We start from the raw sequence: 14,659 nt of genomic DNA, 5'->3' as shown, positions 1-14,659 counted from the left end.
CCGTACAACCTTTTTGAAACTGGAATCCTGCTTTGAATGTCAGCCTAGTTAACTGATATTCCAATATTTTGCTTTATTCCCGCCAGCCACACCACCTCCAGGGCCTGGTTCTTGTTCTCTCCAGCACTGGCTGTGCACTCTCCAGGATCTTCAAGTTTGAGCATAGTAATAGGATACTGAATGGGACTGTTTCTATCTCAGTTTCTACTAATGTCCAGGACAGTAGTCGTCAACACTTTAACATTCCCACGCGAAATACGAGACCACCTAAGCAGGACTGCAAAAGAGCTGTCTGTCAATCAATTTTAACCTTAGATTTCACTCATCTCTGGCTTTTAAAGCAAGTGGGAGAGGCACATTACACATCAGGAAACAGGAAGAGGATTTCTTTGGAGACCACTGATAGTGAGCCGGAGGAGGCATGTGGGGGCCCATGAGAAGTTTGCCCCTGGTCCCAGATTGAATGAACAGAGCTTTAAGGAGACCAGGAGATTATATCAAACTCCTCAGAAATGGAGTCAGAGGGCACGCAGTCTAGTTTCCAACTCAAGCCTGACTTTATAAGGGGCAGGAAGCTGGCCAGAACAGCCTGTGGCGGCACAGTAGAGGGCTGGGAGGGAAGCCACTGACCATCTCACAGTGGGTCAAGGGACCAGGTTTCAGGGACAAGGCATGGGTCACCTGAGGGACAGTTTGTGAATCATGTCCAAGAGGGCTTTCTATGAAGGTCAAGATGACCTCATCCAGGGAGGCTGAAGGTATAGAGCCAGGTACAGAAGTTGTGTGGGAATCACAACTGGACAGAGGAAGGAAAATGACTACCCATGTGGAGAGGGCCAAAACCACTGAGTAGTTCACTGGACACCCAGGGAAGAATCACTTTCAAGCAACAGCTAAGGCAGAGGAAATCAACATCAGATGCTACCTGAGCTCATGTAACAGCTATCCTGCCTTCTGCTCCTCCCTCTGGCCTACCAAAGATCTCATCCAGGTCCAGGGGAATTACTGTGGGATAAAAGAAATTTAAACGAAAAATGACAGCAAAAGTTAAAATCAGTTTCTAACTGCAACATGTTATTTCACCATTATACCATTAGTAGGTGTTATTTACCCTTACAAATTTTGTAGAAGCTACAGACACTGTATCTTACTCCCCAAATCACAGCCTGTTAAATTTGCAGTTTGGATACTGTAAATTTTTTAACAGCTTTTCTATTGGGGCAGCCCTATTTTCTGGTAAACTTCCCCTAAACTTTGTACTCCATTACTTCTCACTTCCGCTGAGGTATCAGCATGTCTTAGAACTGGACCCTGTGAGGAACTGAAGTAACAAACTGCTGACGTGTATTTTCTAGAGACTGACAAAGCTGTATTCTCAGGCAATCGTTTCAGAAGATACAGATTGCCTTTTTATCCCCCCAACTTGCTGCCCTTTTTTTAATGACTATTCTCCCTTTCTAGCATACTTTTTAGTAAAATGGGGTAAAAGGAGAAAACATTGTCAGGGTTTTGTTGTTGGTTTGTTTTTGCAGAGCAGTTGCTGATATCCTAATGTAACAGAAGGAAAGTATAAAATTAACATCTACATCTGACGATGTATTTGGCCTACAAGTGGAAAATTGAAAAAAATCAAAATGCCATTCTCATTTGCTGTAAACTGATCCTATAAATATAAAAGTCCAAGCACATGTATGTATGCATACAAAAGTATATTAATTATAGCATTGTATACCACGACAACAAAGAAAAAAAGCAACAGCAACAACAAAGAACTAGAAACATGAACATTCATCACTAAGGAATGATTAAGTAAATTATACCATAACAACACTACGAAAAATTTCAAAGCTATGGAAAAGAAAGTGTTGGATTTATTAAAAGCAATTGACCTGCAATAAGGTCCATATTACAGTTAACTGCAAAAAACAAGAATAATCCCAGTATTTTCCAAACTTTAATTAATGCTAAGAATAGCCATTTATGTGATCATATGTTTGATCATATTTGTATAAAGATAGCAAAAGTAGAGAATGACATGCATGAACCCTAGGTGTTAATGCTACAAGAAGAGAAGAAAAATTACTAAATATATATATAAAATATATTTTCTTTTACTGTAGAAATGACCATGCGCTATTTTTAAACTATTTTTATAATAAAAAAACTAACATTAAATTTTAAAATATATGTGTATACATACTGCATTAGTTTCATATTACTGCTATAACAAATTACAACAATTTTAGTGGTTTAAAACAACACAAATTTATTACCTTACAGTTCTGTAGATCAGAAGTCTGATACAGGTCTTTCCTTTTGGAAGTCTTAAGGGAAAATTCATTTTCTAGCTTTTTCCTGATTCTAGAAGCTGCCAGCATTCCTTGGCTCATGGCTCACTCCATTTTTCAAAGATAGCAGTGCCCTGGACACTTAATTCCCTCTCAAATAAAACCACTCTTACACTATTTCGTTTTGTCTTCTGCTGCTTCTTCTAAGGACGCTTGTGATTACATTGGGCCCACCTGGATAATCTACGCATGCGCTCAGGTTTAGAGTAAGCTGATTGGCTGGTAAGACCTCCTTGCCTGGTAACTAACTATTCACAGGTTTTCGGCATTAAGCCATTTTTCTAGGCACTTTCTCCACTACCACTATCACCATCCTCACCACCACCACTGCCCACACATACACACACGATATTGTCTGTTTGGTGGAATAAGCATGGTAAAAGTCCTTAAAATGTAAGATAATGCTTCAGCATGTTAAAAATGTACCCTCTGACTTCCCTTTATTAATCAGCATGAATACCATTTGTCTAGATAAACATTGAATTTTTTTAACCTTCTCGAATGACCAGTTTCATTGTATTTATTCATATCCACTGGGTAAAGTAAAAACAACCTTTATTTATTCTAACACTAATCCCTACAAATGAAATCGGCGTGCTTCAAAACCAAGTTTGTTCCTGCCGTAGTTCCTTCTCCTTTGTCTGATTTTCATGGGAAATCTGTATTTGGCAGTAGAATTAAACTTAATGTACTTGCTGCAAGTTGGTGCTTACATTGAGTTTTCAGTGAAAAACTTAAAAGATGGTTGGAAAAACACTAGGTTCACTAGTAAATTAGAGTGAAAGACAAAACCAGGTGTTTCAGTTTGCCTGGAGTTAATGGTATCGTAAAACGCTCTCGAGGCTAAATGGGAGGGTTGAGTTCTTGGTTTTTTTTTTTCTTTTTCTATTTCTTTTTCTTCTTGTATCTTAAGTAGAATTCCCCAGAAGCAAGGCCTGAGACAGAAATTCAAGCTAATAAGATTTATTTTGAAAGTTGTCTCAGGGAAAAGCCTTTATGAGACAGAGAGAGGGATGGGAAGGGGAAAGAGCCAGCAAGCAAGTGACCTCAGGTAAAGTGTAAATTGCTCCGACAGCGTTGTCTCACCTGGAAGCAAGAAGGCTGAGCTTTTGTACCTTGTATCAGTCAGTCATTGGGTGTCCCAAATACAGGGAGGCATGTAACTTCTTAAGTTTTAGCAAGTGAGGATCAGGTCAGCGAAGAACAACTCTCCAGAGTGAGTGCAATGCTTGAGCTTGGAGGATGGCTTCCTGATCAATAAAAAGGATCTGGGAGGAATACCAACAGCATCTCCTGCATCTTTCTTTTATTTTTCCTTCATACTGTCCTTATTTTCTTCCTTCTTTTCCTCTGTTCCCTTTAGATCTTGCTTTTCTGCATACTGCTGTGTTTTCAACTATTCAGGTTGTATTGGAAATATTCACCCAAAATCTTTAAGCAATGGAAAACTTACTGACTTTCTGCTTAAGCTGATTAACATGATTCCTCACATCTGAACAGAACCCTAATTGACACAATACTATAAAACATTTGATTTCACATTGTAAATACATACTTTTTATTTTTTATTCCAGTTTGGGGGATGTAATTGACATGCAGCACTGTATAGGTTTAAGGTGTACAGCATAATGATTTGACTTACATGCATCATGAAAGGATTATCACAATAAGTTTAGTGAACATCCATCATCTCATATAGATACACAATTAAATAGAAAATGTTTTCCCTTATGATAAGAGCTCTTAGGATTTACTCTCTTAACAACTTTCATACATAACATACAGCCGTGTTACTTATATTTATCATTGCACATTACTTCCCTAGTACTTCCTAACTTTATAACTGGAAGTTTGTACCTTTTGATTGCCTTCATTCAATTCCTTCCCCTCAACCCCTACCTCTGGTAATTACAAATATGATCTCCTTTTCTGTGTTTGTTTTTGAAGTATAATTGACTTGTAATGCCATGTTAGTTACTCTTACACATGATAGTTTTTTGATATTTCTGTACATTTCAAAATGATTACCATAAGTCGTTACAATATGTCACCATGCAATGGCATCATACAGTTATTGACTATATTCCCCTCACTGTACATTTCATACCCACGACTCATTTATTTTACAACCAGAAGTTTGTACCTCTTAATCTCCCTCACTTATTTTTCCTCCCCTCACCCCTCTGTTCTTTATCTATAATTCTGTTTCTGTCTTGTTATGTTTGTTCACATGTTCTGTTTTTTAGATTCCATGTATATGAAATCATTCAGTATGTCTCTCTCTGTCTGATTTATTTCACTTAGTTTAATACCGTCTAGGCCTATCTGTGTTGTCACAAATGGTAAGATTTCATTCTTTCTAATGGCTGAGTAGTATCCCATTGTATACATATACCATATTTTCTTTATCCATTCACCTATTGATGAGCATTTAGGCTGCTTCCACATCTTGGCTATTGTAAATAATGCTGTGGCAAACACAAGGGTGCATATGTCTTTTCTAACCTGTGTTTTCATTTTCTTTGTGTAAATATCCAGGAGTGGAATTGCTAGGTCATACGGTAGTTTTATTTTTAATTTTCTGAGGAATCTCCATACCGTTTTCCACAGTGGCTGCACTGGTTTGCATTCCCACCAACAGAGCATATTTCCCTTTTCTCAACATTTAATACATATTTTTTAAAAATTGGTATCAGATCTGAATGACACAAGCATAATCCTCTGAAATGTAGCCTGTCCAGCTATAATTTCTGTCCATTCAATCTGCTAGCTTCTAGCAATCTACAAGATGCTACCCCAAATCTGAGTTTATTTCACTTAAACCATAGTACCAGATTGATAGACCATTGATAATACAATTGCCTGAGTTGCGGTAGTGAAATGTTGAAAATATTTCTACTAAAAGTTATATATATATCCAAAGTGACTATGAGATACCATCAAATTCTGAGCACTTTCTTTAGCTATCCCTAAAATTAAGCCTATGCATCCTTAAATTTGGTGGACGATGAATCTAGAACATAATTTACTTATATTTTACAATGGAAAAAAACCAAATTGGAAATCAAGGACATCTGGGAAATCTATAGCAAGTCATTAAATCTTCTTTCATCTTTTGTTTCCTCATTTGTAAATGGTTTAACAAGAGTGCCTTCCAGAATTAAAATTCTATGATTAAATGGCTATTATTTGAAATAGTAATACTCAGAGTTATGACATTATTCTTTGGCTGCGTGATGCAACAGCTGTTTCCATTCTGAAATAAAAGGATAATGTAAAACAAATGGGCCATTTTCCTTTTAATGGGGCTGAGAAATCACATGAAAAAATATTGTTTCTGCAATCAATACATCAAATTGTCACAATACATAATGTATAGGAAAATATATTTAGACATTGTCCTAATCGGTCACTTATTTTATTTTACTGACATAAAATAATAATTCATAATAATAATTACAGTTCTGTGCAGCTCACATTTCTTAAGCAACTTTGCAGATATTTTCTTCTTGTAAAAATTCTTGGATTTTTTAACCCACATTTTTACATGCATATTGGGGAATAAGGGACCGAGGTCAGATAGTGTATCAGTAGTGAAATCAAGATTGGAAGCTATGATTCCAGATCCATGTGCTCGTTACACTACAGCACACCCTTTCATCACCAGCCATAGTTTGGCCTCATGTAATAAATAGATTTCATTGGCATTACACAATATTGTGGTGATATTCCAATCAGAAAAATTTAAAGTTTTACAAAATTTTTTATTGTTCATAAGTCACCTATATTGTCACATGTGACCTGTATATGTATGGCCAACTTTATCACCCACAGAGCTGGATGGGAAATATTGTCAAATAATCTAAGTTCTGAGATACCTTGCATTCATCTTTGGATGCATTCTACTCCACCTCACATCTTGTGCCCTCTTGCTGACCTTTGATATCACTGGACTCCCTTCAATCACCCATTCGGTCAAAAATAAAAACCAATAAGAATCATATGTATGTTCAATTCTTACTGTGACTAAAAGGTATGAGCCCAAATGACCTTTTTCATTAATGCTAAGATTATTGAATTAAACCATTTGCGCTGTACTTAACTTTTTCATTTTGCTTTACATATGAGAATCAAATTCAATGTCATTGTAAAAAATTTTTCTTGTTAAAAAAATTTACCTTTCACATAATCATCTGATAAACACAGTTAAATTAAATAAATATAAATAAATTAAATTAAATAAGCCAGTAGACAAAGGTGGTTCTAATTCCTTAGTGGTCTATGTAAGCAAACCAAAGCCTAAGCCTGTTAATGCCTCAAAGTTAAAAAATCAAAACCTAAGAACCACCACAAACAGCCAACTCAGCCTTTCCAAATGCTTAAATGATAGCCAATCAAATAATTTCCTTGCTTTGCTTCCACCTTTACAAAATTCTCTCCCTGAGTTACTGTGTGTGGAGCTTCTAGTTTGGTGCTGCCCGATTTGAATTGATTTTTGTTCAAATAAACTTAAAATTCTTAACATGCTTCAGTTTATCTTTTGACAGTTTAAACATTAGTGCTATAGCCAAACACGCACTGGGTGCATAATAAGTCAGAGCAATGAACAGGTGTGGGAGAGAATGGATCCATCTTCACATTTCTGATATCTACAGTGAATCATGGTCCTTAAGTTCATCTCTTCACCAACCACTTCCTAGTTCCTGGAACATGCTCTGTAGTTTTTGTATCTAGGTTCTGCTTTTTGTAAAGTTAGTAAAACTCTCAATGCCTTTTGATGGTTTTGATTGTATCCCATGTCTAACCTCAAAACTCTCATCGTAGCCAGGAAAACGCAGTGCACTGATTGTTTTAGGGCTGGGTCACACGCTTCACTCCTGAGACATGGAGGAGCCCAACTAAGCGTAAGGACAGAAAAGGGCATGTGAAGTAGATTTCCCAAATAAAAATTGGTACTGTTGCCAAAACAATAGGGTATAATGGCTGGGAACAAACATCAAATTCCTATTACTATAGCACTCCCTTGGCTTTTATTTACCTTCTCCCAATTCTTGTATATTCTAAAACATTTAAAAAATTATTCTAACCATTCTGTAATTTCTATTCAAATACCAATACTGAGGATCATTTTCTAACGATGTCTGTCAGAATTCTTCCCTCCCTGAATGGTCTGTCCTTTTGTTAGCAAGTTATTTAATTGAACACTGCATATATTATTCTTGTTTAATTTTTGCCGGCTTCCTGACGTGGTTTTCAAGTAGATGATTCCATAACCACATTATCCTATTTCTAAGATGTGCCTCCAATAGTGCTTCACAAATCATATCAGGCACTTGCTGAAGTGAAATCTCCTGTGAAGTACCAAGAAATATCTCCAGAGAATAGTTTTTTTTTTTTAACTGAGCACAATACTACAAGATATATTGAATAAATCAAACATTAAAATGTGAAAGGGCATTTCAGTGTTAATAAACATGTTTCTGCATAGTCAAGAGTAAGACACTGAATTGAGATTCAGTAGTGTCAAAAGAGAAGAGAGTACAGTTTAGACCAGTGTCCCAGGGCTGCAGCAGAGTTTTGCCAACTCCAGCAGACCGCATAGCATCAGAGGTGTTTTGAACAGCTGCTCCTGGATTTGTGTGATACATTACATGCACGACTGTATACAGCAACCCTGAATTTCTACCTTTGGTCTTAGTCATTTTAAGGCATAAAGCACACAACAACTTTTATCAGGAGGAGAAAGGGCCATAAAGACCTAGATTAAAAGAAAAGGTGTCTAAGATTTTAAAGACATATTTGATTTAGTGTTTTTGACAAAAGACGGGGCTGAAAAAGAGGAAACCCATGCTCTAAGTTACATTCTCAGCTAAGATGATTGACATGAATTCCTCCTTTTCTCTTCAGCTCCTTGACCTTTGGTAATTACTCACAATAAAGCAGAATGAGCTAGATTATAATTACAGACATGGAGAATAATGACCTGCTCAGATAGATCTCATAAACATGACTTTAACTTCATTAACAGTAGTTCGCCAGTTTGGTTTTTTTTTTTCCGTCTTTCAAGGACTCATTTGAGAGAGAAACTCACACAGTTTGCATGGGTTTATGACTATAGACGGCTCAGTGCCAGCTGGGTTGAACTCTGTTTCTCAACCAGGTTTCATTTTCCCCTACACTTGAGTAGGAAGTGGGTGGTGCTTACTGGTATCTAATAAGGAGAGGCCAGGGATGCTGCTGAACATCCTGAAATGCACAAGACAGCCCTCCACAATAAAGACTTAACCAGCCCAAGAGCCAAAAATGTCAATAGTGCCCAGGCTGAGAAACTTTGCTTTAGAGATAAAATTACATGTGGATCTTGTGTTTCACAGATTGCTGTTACTGGAAAAAACTTAAAACACTTCTAAGGAAGTGATTTTAGATATGATCTTCATGATTATACATACGGTCTCACAGAAGCCTTTGAGTGGACCACCTACTGTACCTGATTATTTTATTTGCAAAACAAGGTCAGCTTTAGCATTAAAATTGGGAAGCACAGAATGCAAACAATTTGTTGAGGAAAAATTAGAAACATCTGCCTCATCCACTCCCCACCATGCCTAGGAATATTTAAATGAGGAAAGTAAGATTATAATATAGCATTTGAGAAAATAAAATCAACAAATAATGTTAAATATATGTAGTGTCCTTTGGCTTTCAGGGTATCAAGATTCAACTTCTTATCTAACTAGAAGTTATGTTCCTAGCTCTCCATGTAGCACAGAAGAGAGGGTTATTTAATACACACACACACACACACACACACACGTAAACAGGCTTTTGTAGCTAATCATGCACATAAATGGAACCAGAAAAATGTTCAATCTGACTTTGACTTCAAGTCAGAATCTTCAGAAGGGCAGAGTCAGGAGTGATTTATCTCATTTACTTGACTTATGCTGAGTTTTATCCTACTTTAACCCTTGAGAAATATTTCTTAAATACACCTGCATAGAATGCAGATTTCTAAACCTCCTCAGAAACTCAGCTTTAGGAAGCTTAGGAACTTGCATGGTTAACAACACCCACCAACCCCCCCATCCCCCGCAAGGTGGTTCAGGACCCTAGGAACAGATCTCCCAACCATATCTCTCTGCAGAGTTGTCTTCCTGGATCTTTCCTCCCCACTGCCCTCCCCAGTTCTGAGTTCCATTAGGCACTCTCAGTAATATGCCTCCTCTAATACAAGGGCTCCATGGAGTGTTCTGTGGACTTTTCTCATTTGCCAGGTACTGCAGCTGAATAAGGGACAGGATAAGGAGGATAGGGAAACCTTCATATCCTAAGGATGGAGAAGAGGAGACAAAACCACTCTGTGGACTGGCCTTAGCGTGTTATCTTTATGCAGCAAAGATCAATATACTGCCAGCAAATATTTTATATCTTAAGCTGAAAGAATCATTGTCTTCTATCCTAGGCTAAGGGAAAATTTTTTTAAAGTCTTTCTTCTAAATCTTTAAACATTATAGGTGTCAGTCTTTAGGAAGTGATGGAAACTCCCCAAATGTGTCCATCTGATGAAGAAGATTCCTTTTCTTTCCTTAATACAAACTACAGGAAATAAAAGTTGAAAAAAATTCCCAGATTTATCTTGATCTAATCTTCCTTCTCTCTCTACCAACTAAGAAGATTCTCAACTTGTGGGGCACATCCCCCAAAAGAAGTGGGTGGGATGAAGTAGATTTGTAAGGTTTTGTAGATTTGTAAGATTTTCATAGTGCTCAGAAGAGAGTGAGTGTTATAGGCTGAATATTTGTGTCCCCTAAAATTCATGTGTTGAAATCCTAACCCCTAATGTGTTGGAACTAGGAGATAGGCCTCAGGGAAGTGTTTAGGTTATGAGGGTGAAAGCCTCGTGAATGGGATTAGTGCCCTTATAAAAGTGAACGCAGAGAAAGCCCTTGCCCCTTCTGACATGTGAAGACCCAGCAAATAGACAACTGTCTGTGAGCCAGGAAGTGGGCCCTCACCAGAACTCAGCCACGCTGGAACACTCATCTTGGACTTCCAGCCTCCAGCACTCTGAGAAATAAATTTCTGTCATTTATAAGCCACCCAGTCTGTGGTACTCTGTTATAGCCGCCCAAACTAAGACATAAAAGAAAGTATGGTGCAACCATTTTGAGAAATGCTCCTTGAGAGATGACAAACTGGACTGAAAAATGGAACTAATTGGTAAGGGGATTGATCAAAGGCACTAAAACTTCCATTTAGAAGATCCCAAAGTTAGAAAACAGTTTGAATTCAAAGTATATTCACTTCCCCACTTCATGGCCTTCTGTAAATTGCTTCATTCATTTTACTGTCTCATGTAAACAAAAGTGTAATTACCTTTGTTACTGGAATACTTTCGCATTCCTTATAAGACTAAACACTGGTGAATAACTGGAGGCTTTTTGAGTACAAAACAAGAAAATATAAAAATAAACACAAATTTTTAAAAAGCAAAACAATTCCTGACTCCTATTCTCTTCCTAAAATGGATCAGAATATTTATGCCAAATCTTGAAAATTCCCCTCTAGGGGGAAAAAATTGACAGCCACAAATTGGCTAAAATCAGGAGCTAAACTTGAGGGCACAACAGATACCTTGGGAACTGACCCAATATGTCCCCCAAAACAACAAATATCCTGAGTTGGGGACACCATGAACTCATACTTTTGACAGGAGGAAAAAAATGTCTAAAATATTTAACTTGTAGTTAATTGGAAAACATGAGGGGTGGAAGTTGGGTTGAGAATGAGAATAAAATTATTTTTAGTGTCCCTTAATTGCCTCCCGCTTAAATATAGTTTATTAATCAGAGTTCTCCAGAGAAATATGACCAATAGAATTCATATACAATACAGAAGAGAAAGAGAGAGAGAGATTTATCCTAAAGCAATTGGCTTACAGGATTGTGAAGGCTGAAAAGTCCAAAATCTGCAGGGCAGGCTGTCAGGCTGGGAATCCAGAAAAGCTGGTGTTGCAGCTCATGTCTAAAGCAGCCTGAAGGCAGAATTCCCTCTTACTCAAGGCACCGTCTTTCTTCCCCCAAGGCCTTTAAACTAATTGGATGAGGCCCACCCATATTATGGAGGGTAATCTGATTTACTCAAAGTCTACCAATTTAAATGTTAATCTCACCTTAAAAAAAAAAAACCTACACAGTAACATCTAGACTGGTGTGTGACCAGGTTCTGTGGCCTAACCAAGTTGAGACATAAAATTAACAATCACATATAACAAAATTATATTCACTGTCCGTGATCTTAATGATCTGAATAACATTAGAGAAAAATAATTAATATTTTGAATGCTCATTTATTTAATGACCAAAATGTAAGAACAATTACATCTTACACATTTAACTCAAAATTTGGAAACGGTTGAAGTTTCATTTCAATACCAAAATACGTTAAAGTGCCACATACTTCACAACGTAGTGATTGTGGCCTCTGTGGTGATTGTGGCCTCTGTGTTTGATTCAGTCCATTTTCAGGCTATTAACAGATCCCTGCACTAAGAAGATAGTTTAAAATTGTTAAAATATTAGATGACTATTATGCAAAATATTTATTTCAAGTTCACTTGCTGATCTTAGGCTTCTAGTCACTAAACTTGTAAAATTTAAAATTCTGCTACTATGTGATTTTTTTTTTTCCAGTGGTTGCAACCCTGGCTTCACGTTGTATTTACCTATAGACCTTTTCAGATACTGAGGCCTAGGCCTCACTCCGAAAAGTTCTGATTTAATTCATCTGGTAGGCAGATTGGGGATCAGGATTTTTCAAAGCTCCACAAAAAGAAGCTAAAGTGCAGCCATAATTGAGAACCACTGTATACATGACAGTTAATCAATCCAACCTGAGTATGCATGGCCCATTATTAATCCAACCTGAGTATGCATAGCCCATTATTAATAAAAGTTTATAGCAGTGTCTAAACACAGAAGACAGACTAGAAATACTTACATGTTTACATTGGCTATAGATAACATAGACAAAAGTTTTTTTTATTTTCTAGGTAATTCACTCCAATTATTCAAATATGTAGTTTGAAGGTAGTAGATACATTCACATTCATTAATAAAATTAGTCTTTGGCTTTCTTTTTTTTATTTTTTGCTTTATTTCTCAGAGTTTGGTATTAAAACAGTATATTTTCTTTTTTGAAAATTTATTTATTTATTTATTCATTTGTTTATTTATTTAATGTAGAAAAATCAAAGTGTAAACATTTGGGAAAAAAATCCAGAGGGACAAAAAAAGCCAGTGTGCATAGATTAAAAGATATAAACATTTAAATTTTCTGCCCAGAAGTAATGACAAATTTTAAGAAAATTTTTGAATTTGCTGAGGAGGGAGAAATTATTCTGGGGGAGAGTGGGATCTGGGATCTGGAAAGGTAGGAGAGGCTGCTTGAAAGAGGGACTTCTAAGATCAGGGAACTGTTGGAGCAAACACTTGGAGAAGGGAGAGTGTTCCTGGCTAGACAAGGCCAGGAGGAGGGACAAAGCCTGCCATATTCAAGGATAATGGGAATGTGGGGGCTGGAGTGGGTGAGGGAGGGCAGGTGAGGGCATGGAGTTTGCATCCTCCAAGCCCTAACCTGACCCTGTCACGGCTTCTCCAGGTCAATCCAGATCTAGACCTACTCATGGGACAATGCCCAGGTGCTGCTGGTGGGGAACGTGTAACGCCGAGGATGAGCAGATGGTATTGTTGGAACACAACTGACAGACCACCTTGGTGAGTGCCTAGTGGGGCCAGGGCTGGGGCTGGAATCCGGACAATTCACACTTTCTGCAAGCTGCTTTGATCCAGGAACTGTTTATTTGGGCTGTTAATGGATGTGTAGGAATTCACAATGCAGGAAGTTACTGATTCATTCAGACACCCTCAGGGCCCAGCCTCATTCTGGTTGCTGAGAGTGGTCGAGGAAGGAACCTGGGCTAAGGGATAGTGGGGTAGATCTTTGTGGGGGAAAGGGGGGGACCTGGGCTAAGGGAGCTCAAAGGGGGAGCCAGGATGTGTTTGGTAAGGTAAGACTTTCTGGAGTGGAGACATTGGATCTGGTCTTTGAAGAAAACAGCTCGGGCAAAGGCCAAAAATAGGAAAGATCCTGTGTGTTCTGGCAAATAATTTTACATAGCTAGAACTTGAGGGTCACTTGGAGGAAATGTGCAGGTCCTGAACTGAGGAGCCGACACCCTTTCAAGGGCAATAGGGAGCCACAAAGGGTGTGTGAAAAGGAGAGGGTATGTGAAAAGGAGAGAGTATGGTTGGATCTGAGTGTCAGATGCCTCCAGAGCCAGTGCACAGGGCTGAGCTGAGTGATGGGAGCAGAGGAAAATTCCTCTTAGGTCTATTCTTTGGAGTAACTTAAAGAGTATCAGAATTTTATGTGCTTGGAAGGTTTTATACAGTTTGTGACTTTGTAGATGTATATGTATTTTTTAAATTGCGTTCAATTGTTAGTCTTTAACAACTTAGTTCTTAATGGCAGTTGACCTCTTCGGGTTTTTATTTCTCTTCTGGGGTCCTTTTTGGAATTTGTATTTTTCTAAAATATCATGTTTTCCATCTCAATTTTCAAATGTATCGACATTATTCTGCTGGTTAATAAACTAGTGTCTCTCAGCTTGAAACCCACTATTGTATTCTCTGCAACATGATGCTGTAGCTAGGATAGGCCAAACCCATTTCACCTGTGCCAGCCAGCCAGCTCCCTATAGGGCTGTGCCAATAAGGAGAGTTTCCTGGAGGGGAATCGGAAAGTCGGAGGAGACAATGGAAAATGTCTCTTCTTTTTTTCTCCCCGTTCCTGTCAGCATCACTACAGCCATAGTTTTTGACCATAGCAACAATGACTGGTTCCAGTTTGCAGTTTTCCCAAATCTCCTAAACAAGGCTCAGTGGTACCCCCACCTCAGACATACCAACACCAATCAGCTGGCTCCCTAGCTCAAATTTAAAGGTAAGGCTAAGGATAAGCCTCATTCTAGAGGCACTTTTTCTTTCTCTTTTTTTAATTGACATAGAGTCACTTACTATGTGTTAATTTCTGGTATACAGTACAATGTGCCAGTCATGCATATACATACATATAATCGTTTTCATATTCTTTTTCAATAAAGGTTATTACAAGATATTGAATATAGTTCCCTGTGCTGTACAGAATTTTTTAAATCTATTTTTATATACAGTGGCTAACATTTGCAAATCTCAAACTCCCATATTTATCCATTCCCACCCCCCCCTTTCCTCCCATAATCATAAGATTGT

The sequence above is a fragment of the Camelus bactrianus genome, chromosome 5 (genome assembly GCF_048773025.1).
Source record: "Camelus bactrianus isolate YW-2024 breed Bactrian camel chromosome 5, ASM4877302v1, whole genome shotgun sequence".
Classification (NCBI taxonomy): Eukaryota; Metazoa; Chordata; class Mammalia; order Artiodactyla; family Camelidae; genus Camelus; species Camelus bactrianus.
Note: the sequence above shows the minus strand (reverse complement) of the source record.